Source organism: Rhinopithecus bieti, unplaced genomic scaffold, assembly GCF_001698545.2.
Source record: "Rhinopithecus bieti isolate Rb0 unplaced genomic scaffold, ASM169854v2 scaffold_15676, whole genome shotgun sequence".
Classification (NCBI taxonomy): domain Eukaryota; kingdom Metazoa; phylum Chordata; class Mammalia; order Primates; family Cercopithecidae; genus Rhinopithecus; species Rhinopithecus bieti.
In genome coordinates this window covers 2,799,981-2,813,925 of record NW_016809194.1, presented here as the reverse complement: position 1 = coordinate 2,813,925, position 13,945 = coordinate 2,799,981, and the positions used below count along the sequence as shown (strand labels likewise).

Genomic DNA, 13,945 nt, shown 5'->3' with positions numbered 1-13,945 from the left:
CCAATTTTCAGTCACATGGACTTGAAAGACTTTTGTGATATAACAAATAGCACCTGCTGGTTAGCACTGGAAAAGTCGCCAGATGCATCTGGGTGCAGCCAACATCAGCGCCAAGATATTGCCCATATCCACTGGTGTCTTGCCCACAGCCCACCCAACACCAATACCACACAAGCCTAAGCTTCACATTCCCCAAGCCATCCACTAGTATTTATTGAGTACCAGGTTCATGGCTCTTAAAACCAGCTGGAAATCACAATCCAGTAACCCTAACTCAATCCCAACTCAGACTGTATAACCATATTCTAATCATGAAGGGGATCTGGGAGGCTCTCTAAAAGAACAGCGTTTGTCCCCTCTGAAACTCACGCTGAAACTTAATCCCCAGTGTAACAGTATTAACAGGAGGGGCCTTTAAGAGGTGATTGAGTCAGGAAGGCTCTGATTAATAATTAATAGTTAATGTGATTAATGGATTGATGGGCTAATGGATTAATGGGAAATCAGGGGAGTGGGTTTGTTATCACAAGCACGAGTCTGTTATTAAAAACCAGCTCAGATCTCTCATGAGCCCTCTACCATGTGACACCCTGTACCACCTTGAGCCTCTATGGAGTGTCCCCACCAGCAAGAAAGCCCTCGCTTAATGTGGTTTCTTCACCTTGGACTTTCCAGCCTGCAGAACTATAATAATTCCATAAATTCCTTTTATTTATAAATTCCCTAGTCTGAGATATTTGGTTATAGCAATAGAATATGGACTAAGACAAATGGGAACTCAAGCTGGGAGGGAGCCATAAAACCACTCCCCAGGGAAACAGGGCAGGGTCATTCCGGCCATGAAAAGCCCATTGCAGACATCTTTCCTTCAGCTGGGAGCCCAGTGTTGGGGAGAGATTGAAATAGACAACATCCCTCTTTCATGAACATATGAATAACAAAACCGATTCAGGAAATGTGACTTAGGGACACAGTAACCATGAGCTTTCTAACACTGCATCCCAGGATCAGGTGGACTCGCCCTCCCATGCACCGGCACAGCTGCATCCCCCAGGCCCCCCACCGTGGGGCCTGCCTCACTAAGCACCTGGCTGAAAACAATGATCACACTGTCTGCAGGCAGGCAGATCCTCAGAGAAGGCCAGGAAGGGACTGAGCCACATACCCTCAATTTCCTTTGCAGGCTCACTAAGCAGTTCAACTACTAAAGAAAAGAGAGTAAGAAACAGAGAGAAGCCAGGAATGTCACCCTAATCAAACTCCCTCATATAGAAACGTGAAAAGAGGAGAAAGTAAGTTCCTCCTCAACACTCAACCCAATTCCATTCTAAGCATACATAAGCCCCTTTTCAAGCCTCCCCAAAATAGTATTATGAGTCTGGCTTTCAAATGATCAATAAAATTCACAATTTGCATAAAGCCACACATACACATAGACATACACATGCACATACACATACACATACACATGCACACGCACACACATACACACACACGCACATACACACACACGCACACACACATACACACGCACACGCACATGCACATACACATGCACATACACATACACACACCTACTTAAGAAGGCCTGGGAAGCCTCCTACATGGAAGGTGAAAATGTCCAGTTGCTGTAGATAGGTGAGCTCCTCTGTGGCCCTGTCTCAGAAGTGGACAATAAACATTTCTGAACCTGGTCTCCTCTCTTGCAGCAGTCTAGGTCCAGTTACTGTCTCTTTTGCTTAAAGATGGGTCCATTCATTCATTATTTATTCAATAGCTATTTATGGAATGCTCACTTATGTGCCAAGCACTCTGCGAGGCTGATTTTTCAGGAAACCGAAAGCCAAAGGTGTTGGCAAACAGCAGCCCCAAACCAACCATTTGCCCAGGCCAGATACCTACTCATCATCCTTGACTCCTCCCCATCCTTCAAACCCCTTATCCAGTAGTCAGCCACCAAGTCCCGACATTCTAGGATTCAAGTATTTGAAAACCTTCCACTTCTTTCCATTCCTTCTGCTGTTCTTTGGTCCAAACCACCATGTTATCTTCCTTAGATTGCTGCAGCAACTAGCAATTGATTTCTCTGCTTCTCAACTTGCTTTCATCCAGTCTAACTGCCACACCACAGTGTGTAGTAAGGAATCTGGCCTCACCTAAGGAGAGATCTGGCATTTGTCCCAACTCCTGGGAGGTAACCTCTAAACCCTTGCAATTTCCCAAGTGATAGGAGTATCTTTGTTATCCGCGGTGGGTCCCTTATTTATTATGAGAGGACTCAGTGTATGTTTGACCACGCCAGAAGGACCAACCATGTGGTTAGGGGGTTGGGCCTTTGGACCTCATGATATCAGCCTGACCTCTGGGAAGGGGAGGAGGACTGGAGATCAAGTCCACCCACAGGGGCAATAATTCAATCAATCATGCCTAGCTAATGAAGGCTCTGGACTTCATTAGAGTCCAGTAAAAACTCTGGATGCCAAAGCTTGAGTGGACTTCCTTCATGCATGTTGTCACATATCAATGCTGGCAGGGCACTGTGTCTGAGGACACGGAAGCTTCATGTTTGAAACCCTCTCAGATTCTGCTGTATGTCTATTTCTTTGACAGGTTCCAATTTGTATCTTTTTATTGTAACAAAACTGTAATCATAAGTATAGCCCTTTCCAGATTTCCATGAGTTGTTCTAGTGAATCATCAAAGCTGAGGGTAGTGTGGGAACCCCTGAATTTCTAGGCAACTTGTCTGAAGAGAAGGTGACCCTGGGGACCTCCAGACTTAGGGCTGATGTCTGAAGTGAGGGCAGTCTTGTGGAGACTGTGCCCTTAAGCAGGAGTGTGGCTAACTTGTTGTACACAGTCAGGGAGCTTTTCTAAAATGGGATCATGATCATATCACACGTCTGCAGATCATGCTTGAGAGACATCTCGCTCTCCCTAGGATGAAGTCCAAATGCCTAAATACAGCTTCCAAGACCTCTGATGATCCAGGTCTGCTTAGCTCTCCATCTCACCCCCACCCCATTCCCCCTCAAACTTGACATTCTCACTTGCCACTGGCCAGGCGCTCTGTGCTCTCTCACTTTTCCAGACCTTGGGACATGTGGCCACTCATCCTGTAACATTCCCTCCACTCCTTTCTCTCGGCTGATTCCCGTGAGTCCTTCAGGTATCTGCAGTCACCTCCCCAGCACACCTTTCCACACACCTCCACCCAGTCAGAGCTGGATGCTCATGCCTCTCAATGCAAGTAGCTCACGTGCTGAAGTGCCCTGGTCACTGTCTCCCGCTCCAGACCATGAACTTTCTGACTATAAGGAATGTATTTTCTTCCCTGTTATATCCTCCGGTGCTCAGCCGACTGACATGTAATTCCAAAGAGATAAATAGCAATGCTACAAGGGAAAATATGGCAGACATCAATGTGAATAGTGTTGAATGAATGAACTACTGCAGAGGAAGATTTTGGAAGGCTCTTCATTCTCCTTCATGGAGATGTGAAAGGTGCCTGGAGTCAATTATAAGTCATCTTACAAGACAGTTCCACCCACAGGTGGTTAATCTCATTTATTTGGGGCTGATTTTGTTGGCTTCAACCTCAGAGGATAAACAGGTTTGTTTTTGTTTTTGACAAAGGGTCTCACTTTGTTGCCCAAGCTGGAGTGCAGTAGCGCAATCTTGGCTCACTGCAACCTCTGCTTCCTGAGCTCAGGAGGTTCTCCAGTCTTAGCCTCCTGAGTAGCTGGGACTACAGGCATAAAACACCAATGGCCGGCTAATTTTTTTGTATTTTTGTAGAGATGGGGTTTTGCCATGTTGGCCAGGCTGGTCTCAAACTCCTGAGCTCTAAGTGATCCGCCCACCTCAGCCTCTCAAAGTGCTGGGATTACAGGCATGAGCCACCATACCCACCAGGATAAGCTATTTTTAACTTTGTCCCCCAAATTTTGAGAAGTGTCCTGTTTTGAAGCCTAACTACAACTCTGAATTGCCCTTTGGGCATTTCTTTGACCCCTGATCAATAATTAGATTATGTATTAAAGTCATATTCATCACTGATTCATACATGCATGAGCATCTATCCGTACTTTCTTAATGATCAATACTTGACAAAGCACTTGCTGGCACAGGCGAAATGGCATCTCCTTCTTCCTTTTGGCATTCAGTTCAAACAATCCACACAGGCTCCATCTTCCTTTCTTCTCTTTTTCCTTCCCCTCCCTTCCTGGCATGGAGGAGTCACACAGGGCCCCTATGGGGTATTGACAGAAAGGGGGCTGCTGTGTGGAGTTCACTGATGATATGCCTGCTGGCACCTAAGGATACAGGGCACTAGGGGTGGGGAGAGGGAGTAGAGGTGAAAGGCACAGCTGCTGTCATTGGGAGATTGATTACGTTACACAAATAAGTAAGCTGATTGAGCAAATAAGTACATATCTTGAGGATAATGACAGTCAGGTTTCTTACTGTTGGAGAAGAGAATTACAAATATAGAAAATAAGGAAACTACAAAGAACACTGAGGTGGGTTGGAACTGGAGGTGTAAGTATCATCGATTTACTGTTTTCTAATATATAAACACAGGTAGATATGGAAATAGTTCTAGATGTGTGTATACACCTGTGAGTGTACATATGCACACATATATTTCCTAGATTTGTCCACTCAACAGGCCTAGAAGCAATGGCACCCCAGTAACAAGAAGCACACTAAGGGCTCAGATCTTGGTTTCTAAACACCATGCTCCACTACAAGAAGGCAGGGCTCCTTGGAGAAAGAGCTAATTCCAGGCTGGAGAATGAAAAGTACCAAGATGAGCTTTGGTCATATTGTAGTGCCAGAAAGTAAGACAGTGCTGAGAATGGTGGAGATGTGTCAAAAGGAGGCAGGAGCCCAGCTGAAGGGACTCCACCGGCCATATCTGGAGCAATGTGAACATCAAAATAAACAAGGATAGCAATGGAATACAATCCATTGACTAAAACAAGATTCCCTACTGAAATAAATATGCAAACACAAACAGAAAATGGGAAAGTTTTGTATTACAGTAGCCCACCAACTAATAAAACGAAAAGGAATGATGGAAATAAAAAACCATAATTTGGAAATTGTCATAATGGTGGTTGATTCTGGCAGGAGACATCAATGGAGGCTAAGATTGGGAGACAGGAGTTTGATAAAGAACAGGACTATCTCCCCACAAAATGCCATCAGTTTAAAGGGGGTAAATGGGGTCCTTAAAGGAGAGAAACCTGGCAGACAAACGTTGGTATGTGACTGGTGATCAAAATAAACAGTACCAGTTGTGGAATGGATTTACATCCTATGTCTCCTCCTTCCACCCCATGCAATTCGCTGAGATGAGAACAGCATCATTTCTGTGGTGTTCTTAACAAGGGAGCATGATCCAAGTCTGGACACCAGGACATTAGACAGACCCAGGGACGTCCTACAGAATGAAAGGTTTGTACTCTTTAAAACAGTAGATGACATGAAAGACAGGGAAAGACTAAGAAACTGTTTCAAATTGGAGAAAACTAAAGAGGCACAAGAACAATGCAACTTGTATTCCTGGATATGATCTTGGACTAGAAAGGAAAAAGAGACATTGTTGGGACAACTTGAAAATTTTGAATGGGGTCTGTGGATTGGATGGCAGATGCGTCCAAGTGCAACCCCTGACTTGGAAGATTCTATGGTGGCTACGTAGGACATTATATAGTTCTAGTTCTGTGATAAATGATTTAACATGGCCAGGCACCGTGGCTCATGCCTGTAATCCCAGCACTTTGGGAGGCCAAGACAGGCAGATCCCTTGATGTCAGGAGTTCAAGACCAGCCTGGCCAACATACTGAAACCCCCGTCTCTACTAAAAATGACCCTGGCATGGTGGCAGGTGCCTGTAATCCCAGCCACTCAGGAAGCTGAGAGAGGAGAATCGCTTGAACCCAGGAGGCAGAGGTTGCAGTGAGCCGAAATTGCACCACTGCACTCCAGCGTGGGCAACAGAGTGAGATTCTATCTCAAATAAATAAATAAATAAATGATTTAACACTTTGCCAAGGACCAAGGGACCAGTTTCCTCACTTCACACAACAGAACATATAAAGATACATTTGAAACATCTTCATCCTTTGTTTATTTTCTAATATAATATGCTGAACTCTATCTAACATAATGTCATGGCCCCAACATCCTCATTGGCCATTTGTCTTTCAGTCTATTGCTAAGAATTTATCTTCTTCCTGACCTACTACTTCCTGGTTTTCTAACTTCAGGAGCTTTTTGTTCATTGAGGGTGCAAGCTTTTATTCTGCCTTGAAGCACTCTCCCCATTAGCTAGGAGATTTTTTGACAAGAAAGGTGTATCTAAGCCCATTTTCTGTAAAATCTGTCACTGCCTAAGTGGTACCCTGCTGCTTGAGTCCTCATTCGTCTCCATGGCAATGTTCTGAAACTAGTCTGCTTGTATAAGTTCAAGGCCCATCAAATTATTTACCCTAACAGAGTCTTTGTATCCCACCAATGCACACACAGACACATTCGGTGCATCATAGCAGCAACCTTCAAAAATGCAGCCACAGTTTGGTTTATCTTCATTTCAGAAACAACCTCATCTTTTGAACTGGATAGTCCACTCATCAGCTGAGCTTCGTTTACTCATCCATTCATTCATGTGTCTGGGCTTAGTCGGGGGTGACATAAGAACTTACCTCTTCCTTGGGGGGCTGGAGTAGGAATCAGGGATGGCTTCATGGAGGAGTAGTTAGCTGACCACTGAAGGGGAAGGGCTTTCCTGACAAAAACAAAGCACAAAAGAGTGGAGCTGTGAATGAGACGACCAGGCTGGGGAATGGGGTGAAGGAGGGTGGTAATGAGAGGTATGGAGGAGAGGCAAGAGAGAAGCATGGGAACACACTCCTAAAAAAAAGTGCCGAAAGGAGTTGGCACTTTTCTTTAAGGCAGTGAGGAAGATTTTAGGAGGAAATGCAGCATCCTCCAATTCATGTTTTCGAAAGCTTCCATTTGCTGCGGCACTAAGGTCTGATTAAAGGGTGAAGTCCCAGGGGCCTGAGCACACCAGAGAGTGAGGGCGCACGGTGGAGATTCAAGCGCCACTTCACAGGCAGGCTGGGGAGGATCCAAGGACCATCAGATGGAGGAGAGAGGGACAGTGCAGGGATTTCTGAGCCTGTTTAATGTCCAAGAAGGGAGGTCGTGGGAGAGAAGATAAAGAGTTTCATTTGGTACAGTTTGAGGAGTCTGTGAGACATTCAGTAACAAAATTAGGCTTTGGCACACCCCTGTCATCCAGTTTCCCCACACCCTTCATTCTCTACCTCGGGAATGAAGCAGCCTGATGAGCTCATCGCCACTGAGGTTGAATTAAGATGTAAAGGTTTAACCTGTGACTTCCCCCCACCGACAGGAATGGCACTTTCATTTAACAGGAGGACCACTTAGCCAGTCTTAATCAAAGGAAGGGCTCTCTCTAGCAAACTTCCAGGCAATGTAATGAGCAAGTTGGGGAGATGTTTTCAGGCAGGGAGATCTGCCAAACACCCCTCAAATCACATGACAGAGGCTACAGCTACAAACTCTCCCAGTGAAGAGAATCCCCTGTTGAAGTTTCCCCTTCATTCCAAAAACCCCAGTTCATCCCATAGACAAAGGGATCTTCCTCCAGGCAGGACGATGATCTCTTATGGTGGGGTGGCAGGACAGCAGATGTCACAGAGGCCTGGGGTCACTGAGTTCAAGTCCTGGTTCTGCCATGTATTGCTGTATAATCTTGGGCAGTTATTTAACTTTTCTCTAAGACTCGAGTTCACCATCTATTAAACAGGAATTCAGAGCACTTGCCTCTGAGGCTGTTGTGAGCCCAGATTTAAATCACATGGTCACTGTAAACACTGGATCCTTCTCCCACTCTCACCTCTCAAACGTATTACTTCAAACTTGAAACTTCGTCATTCTCACTGCCTCCACCATTTATCTCAGTGTCTTTCAACACCCAATTCACTTAGAGAAGCCTAATTTTCTTCCTGTTCATGCGCTATTAGCTGCTCTGACAACTCTAGGTGATGAAAAGCCACCATTTGGGCGGCACAGGCTGAGCCTCCACGCTCAGCGGAGCGGGCTGTGTCTGCGAGCCGCCTGCAGGGGGCAGCATCGGGCAGCGTAAGGCAACGCCAGGATTCCCTTGTAAAACGCTGGGGTCGGTCTGGAAAGGGCCGCAGAGAAGGCGTTTGAATTCAGACTCCAGCTGACAAAGGATCCATTTTACTCCATGCGGGTCTGACGCAGTCTGTTAGGGAGTCAGGTCTTTGGTAAACAAGAGTGCAGGGAGTGGCTATCCAAAAACAACCCCGACCTGCGCAAGTCCAGCAGCGTTTTTCCCAAACCCACACCAGGACTCAGGTTACCCTTTGATAAGCACGGGTGAGAGAAGCAAAAGACATCTCCTTACGGACTCACCGGGCCCTTGTTGCAGATGCGCCCTTCACCCCCAGTGAAGCAGTGGGAGAGAGACCTTGACAAGGACAAGAAGGGGAGCTTAACCTCCCCCTCCCCATAAGCATTTTTAGATTTTCCCACACACTCAGCCCCTTCAGGGAGTCCTGGAGAAGACAAAAGAAACAGACACAGATGCTGATTCTAAAGAAGCTATTAATATTGTTGAAAAGACATGCAGATGTGAAGCTGGGACACAAGGGTACGCATGATCATGCTCTGTTTCGGAGAAAGCCTGGTGGCTCCATGTCCCCAAAGCCCCAGAATGCACAGGCCAACCTGGGATGATTTTCTATGATTTGTGAATTTGTTGACATGGAAAAACAAAGGGGCAGAATGTTTAAAATCAATCAAGACTGCCCTGGAAGTCCAGAGTGTGAGATCGCCGAAGGGACAGATGATCAGAGCTGTAGGAATTTGAGGAAGGGAGCTACCGATGAAAGTGGCGTTAAGTGGCCTAGACAAGCCAGTGGACTTGGTCACTCCTGAGAGCCTCGAGCCTCTGTGCCAATGAGAGACACTCATCACCCACTCTCATATTGAGTTTGGCTGGAGAGGGGAACTGCTATGTCACCGTGACATCATCACCTTCCAGGAATCATTGAGTCAGCCTCAGCCCTCCAGGCCCCGGAAGTGGAGGCCCCAAGGCAGGACCCACTCACTTCCTCTTAGCCCAAGGCCGGGGGAGAGGGGGCTGCTCCCGCAGAGCTTTGGGCCTGTGTTTCACCACCCTCTCCCACTACTCAATGCAGCCAGGACCTCACCCAGCGTAGGTCAGCTTTGCAAAGGGACAGACATCAGCGTGGTGCCAGCTGAAGTGAAGACTGGCAGTGGCTGAGAGTTGAAATGCAAGCATCCCTGGGAGAGGTCGGGCTTGTAGCTTTGCCAGTCCTTCATACCTCCTTATGTACATGAGCTTCTAAGGGAAAAAAATGTGATGGAGGAAGGAATTAGGAATGAAGTAAGAGGGAGTAGGGGCTGGCAGGAACAAGTGCAGAAAGCCAAGGTGGGGAGGGCTAAAAGAAAACCTGTGCCCACTTCACAGCTAAAGGTCACTGCAGATCTGGTGTCACCTGCAGACAGTCATGGGGGGAGGCAGATCCGTCCAGCCCCATTCCCTTCCCAAAAGACAGTGAGCACCACACAGCTCAACTCATCCCAAGGCCAGAAGCCCAGGCACAGGGCCAGAGGGTGTCCACCTGTGGCCCTCAGGGGGTGACTTCCTCCTGTCCCTTCCCCCAGCATAGTCACAGGTGCCTCCCCCATCTTCCCCACATCAGAACTTTCCCCTCTCTGCTAAGAGGATTCAAACTGGTATCTGTCCACACCACATCAGCATCTGTTTCATCTTTTCATTAAACTCAGTGTTCCCTTGCTCTGTAAGCTGGTCTTAGGAAGAAGAAAATTAACCAGTAGGCAATAATACGATTTTCTAGCATGGCAAACATCCTATACTCCTCCTACCCCCACTAACACACACATATGCACACACACATGTGTGCACACACATACACATGTGTGCACACACACAGTCGGCCATGTTTATTACATTGGTTCACTTAATGCCAACAACACCCTGCCAGGTAAATATCTCCATCTTACAGATGAGAACACTGCAATTCAGAAAGGGAAAGGAAGTTCTCCAGGGCACACAACTAGTGAGTGACAGAGCCAGTCTCAGAAGCCAGGTCCGTCTGTCTCCAAGGAGCTGGGCTCTTTGCATTCGGGTACTCTGACTCAAAATAGGAGCCTCCTCTGCTTCTGAGTCAGAAACTTTAAAATTAGAATTTCATTCAGCGATTCACGAAATCTTAAGGTTGGAAGAAATGTTGAAGGTTGTCCAGGTCCATGACCCAGCAGACATCTGTCTCTCCTGCATAGCAGTGTTTTGGCTTCTGCTTGGATGCTCCAATCCAGGAAGTGTCCTGGTTCAGCCCCTGCCGGCTTAGAATTATTAGATAGTTCTAGCGGTTTTGGAGCTGAACTTTCTCCCTATAACATGCATGCATTGGGTGTGCTCTTGGGAACATACAGAACCTAAGCAGTGTCACCCTGAATTCTCTTTCGCCAGACTGCGTGTTCTCGAGTCCTTGCAAGCTGCTCTTATGTGGAGGTTTCTCCCCACTCTCCTCTGTATGGGGGTCTGGTTTGTCTGTTCAGTCTCAAAGGGAGACCCAGCATGACTGTAATTCTCCAGAAGGGAGCTGACCAGCCCCGAGAATGGGACCAGGTTCCACTGAGGAGACTGTAACTTGTTCATTTATTTACAGACCTTAATACACTAGGGACTCATTTTGACCTTATTATGAATGAAAACCCTTAAATGCCTTTCCCATGTGCTGTCCCTGAGCCACACCCTTTCCTGCCCCTGTGTGGCTGGGTTTGAGATGCTTATAACCTGGTTAGGCAATGGCCTGAACACGCTCTTGGATGGTCTGACCAGCCGCCTGCTGCCCAGGACTCTCCTCAGTGCTCCCTGGCACTGCTGACCCTCTAGGGCCCAGCCACATCCTCCCTCTAGCCCTGCTCTGGTTGTCCACTCTGAGACTCAGCCATGGGGCCTCCTAGGCCCACCTCTGCAGCATGCTGGCTCTTAATTCCCAGCCTCCTTATGCCCCGCAGGGGGCACCTGGGAAGTTGCGGACACACCTTCATGCGGGCTATGGAGAAGCAAGGGCCACTGTCCCAGCCCTTCCTCTGACAGGACACAATTTGCCAGCATTTCTACCATGCTGGGGCTGCCCTGCAGACACCTGCAAGGGACTCTCTTCCCAGATATCCAAATGGGAAGTAGGGGACAGGCCCCTCTACTTTCTACCTCCTATCTACCTATGTAGGCTGTTTCTACCACCTTGCCCCCACCCTTAGTTTGTGGGTGGTGGGTCGGGCACACAGCATGGTACCCTGCTCCTTCATTGCGTCAATCTCCCTCCAAGCCTCTCCCAGCACCAGCTGGGTTTTTCTTCCTTCCTGTGGGGCAGGCACCTCCTTTGTGTGGAATCCTCTGTTCTCTCCACTGTTGGCTTCACACATCAAGCCATGCTCAGATCCCCCCAGCTCTGCTCTGGATTTACAGAAGGGATCTTCTTCTTGGAAAGTAGAAAAAATATATCCCTCTTATTAACCAGGCTCTCAAAATTATTGACTATTAGCTTGCTACGGACTTTTTAAAATCTAAGTTGAAACACAAAACTGAGGAAGACTTTGTTCTAAGACGTTTGGGGCTTCCCTAAAGCCACTAAACCCATTGATTCAGTGAATAAGAGCATCTTGATTACTGAGAGTGAAAATCCACTGTTTTAATATCTCAAAAATAATATTTGATTTCTTTCTTACGGCCGAAGACAAACATCTAAAAGAACTTGCTCCTTTTGCTTCTTATATTCCTACGTTCTTCTCCCCTTATCACCAAGTCCTTTATGAGTCCTGAATTTGTTTCTCCCAGGACTCCACTTGACTCTTCATAAACATACCTCTAACTTATTTTGGGGGGTTGTCTTTCACTCATTAGACATCCCACCAGGTGGCACAAAGGTCACACCCCCAAAGTTGTGCCAGCATCTGCTCATATCACTGTGTTTTCAACACAGGCATTAGCATATTTAAAACCAATTAAACTGTGATTATTTTCACCCCAGCCCCGTTACTCTCAATCTACTTGGTGGGAAAGTGGGGTTTGTTGTTTGTGTTTAAACCACATAGCCCAATTTATTACAAGCATAGATGCAGCCCTGGCAACATAGTGAGACCCCATCTCTACAAAAAAATTAAAAGTTAGCTGGGCATGATGGTGCATGTACCTGTAGTCCCAGCTACTGAGGAGGCTGAGGAAGGAGGATCGCTTGAGCATAGGAGTTTGAGGCTGCAGTAAGCTATGATCACACTACTATACTCCAGCCTGGGCAACAAAGTGAGACCCTGTCCCAAAAAAATAACAATAAATGAAAAATAAAATAAGCATAGATACAGCAAGGTCTCCACCAACGGCTATACCTCCCCTGTGATCCTCCTGGAAGCATCAGCCCCAATGCCATGTGCATCCTGGACACTGACCCCAGGGCTTGGCCTTCTAAAGCTCATCCTCACCAAACCCAGCAGGGCCCCCCAACCACTAAGGCCCTCACACAACTCTGCTCGTCCTCCACTTTGAGTCAGTCACCAACCAGTAAGACTTGGAGGTTCTGCAGCATCCACCTCCCAAAATCCCTTCATGCCATAACGTCTCCCAACTGTGGGAGCATTTTTTCATTCGACCTCTTTAATGTGCTTCATTCAACAAACATTTATGAACAGCTTCACAGTCAAGCACTGTTCTGGACTCTGCAACTAGAACAGGCTTCCAAAATTACATTCTGGTGGAGGAGACACACGATGTAAAAGGACACGCATGAAAAAACAGAGCACTGTGGATTGTGACTTTGTTCTCTGAGGGAACAAATGGGATCAGCCAAGAGAGTAGAGGAAGGCCACTTTAGAAAGGGACATCAAGGAAGATGTCTCCGAGGTGGGGGCCAAGATTTAAACTACACCTGACAGGTGCATCCTACAGTCTGGGGACAGCCAGAGCAGGAGCCCAGAGCCAGGAAGGAGCTAGGTGTCTTGAGGCAGCCCGGGGCAATGTGGTGGCAGAGAAAAGAAAGGAGGCGAGAAGCAGGAGGAGCAGAGGGACAGGCAGAGGCTCAAAGCTGGGGGTTTCACTCTCAGGGCTGGGAAGCAGCATGGCCCGACAGACAGGTCAGAGCTCACTCCAGCTACTACAAGGGGAATGGAACCCGGGATCAGGGCAGGGGTGCCAGTGGGGAATCAAGAGTCCCATAGGTGGGCGGGGCGTGGTGGCTCATGCCTGTAATCCCAGCACTTTGGGAGGCCAAGGCAGTCAGGAGTTCACAACCAGCCTGGCCAACATGGTAAAACCCTCACTCTACTAAAAATGCAAAAATGAGTCAGGCATGGTGGTGTGCGCCTGTAATCCCAACTACTCAGGAGTCTGAGGCAGAGACTGCTTGAACCCAGGAGGCAGAGGTTGCAGTGAGTCGAGATCACGCCACTGCACTCCAGCCTGGGCGACAGAGCAAGACTCCGTCTCAAAAACAAAGAGTCCCATAGGTAATCGTCTTGTGTGGATGAGAAGCGATGACTCGGTGTTGGTGAAGAAGATGGAAGGCCCTGGAAAGATGGAGATACAATCTGAAGGGAGGTGTGTTTTGGAGGCAGGACTAACCATTGGCATATTGTTGTTGTCAGGCTTTAGGACAGTGTGTGAAGAAGCATCTCACACTGGGAGTCAGAGACACTGTGGTGAGGGAAGGGGTCAGGCATCCACAGAGGCAGGAGCTGCTCAAGGCAGGCCCCGCTGTCTGTGTGTGTGTGCTGTGTGTCTCTGTGTGTGTGCTGTGTCTGTGTGTGGTACATGTCTGTGTGTGTGCTGTAT

The 13,945-nt window shown here is 47.5% G+C and overlaps 1 long non-coding RNA gene across 2 annotated transcripts in view; it reads right to left on the bottom strand.

Moving 5' to 3' along the window:
- The window catches only part of LOC108539858 (uncharacterized), a 48,599-nt gene that overhangs the window by 28,287 nt on the left and 6,367 nt on the right, over nucleotides 1-13,945 (bottom strand). For both annotated transcript variants that reach the window (XR_001888502.1, XR_001888503.1), the window contains exon 2: nucleotides 6,714-6,796. This is a non-coding gene — a long non-coding RNA (uncharacterized LOC108539858). The remainder of the gene's footprint in view (nucleotides 1-6,713; nucleotides 6,797-13,945) is intronic.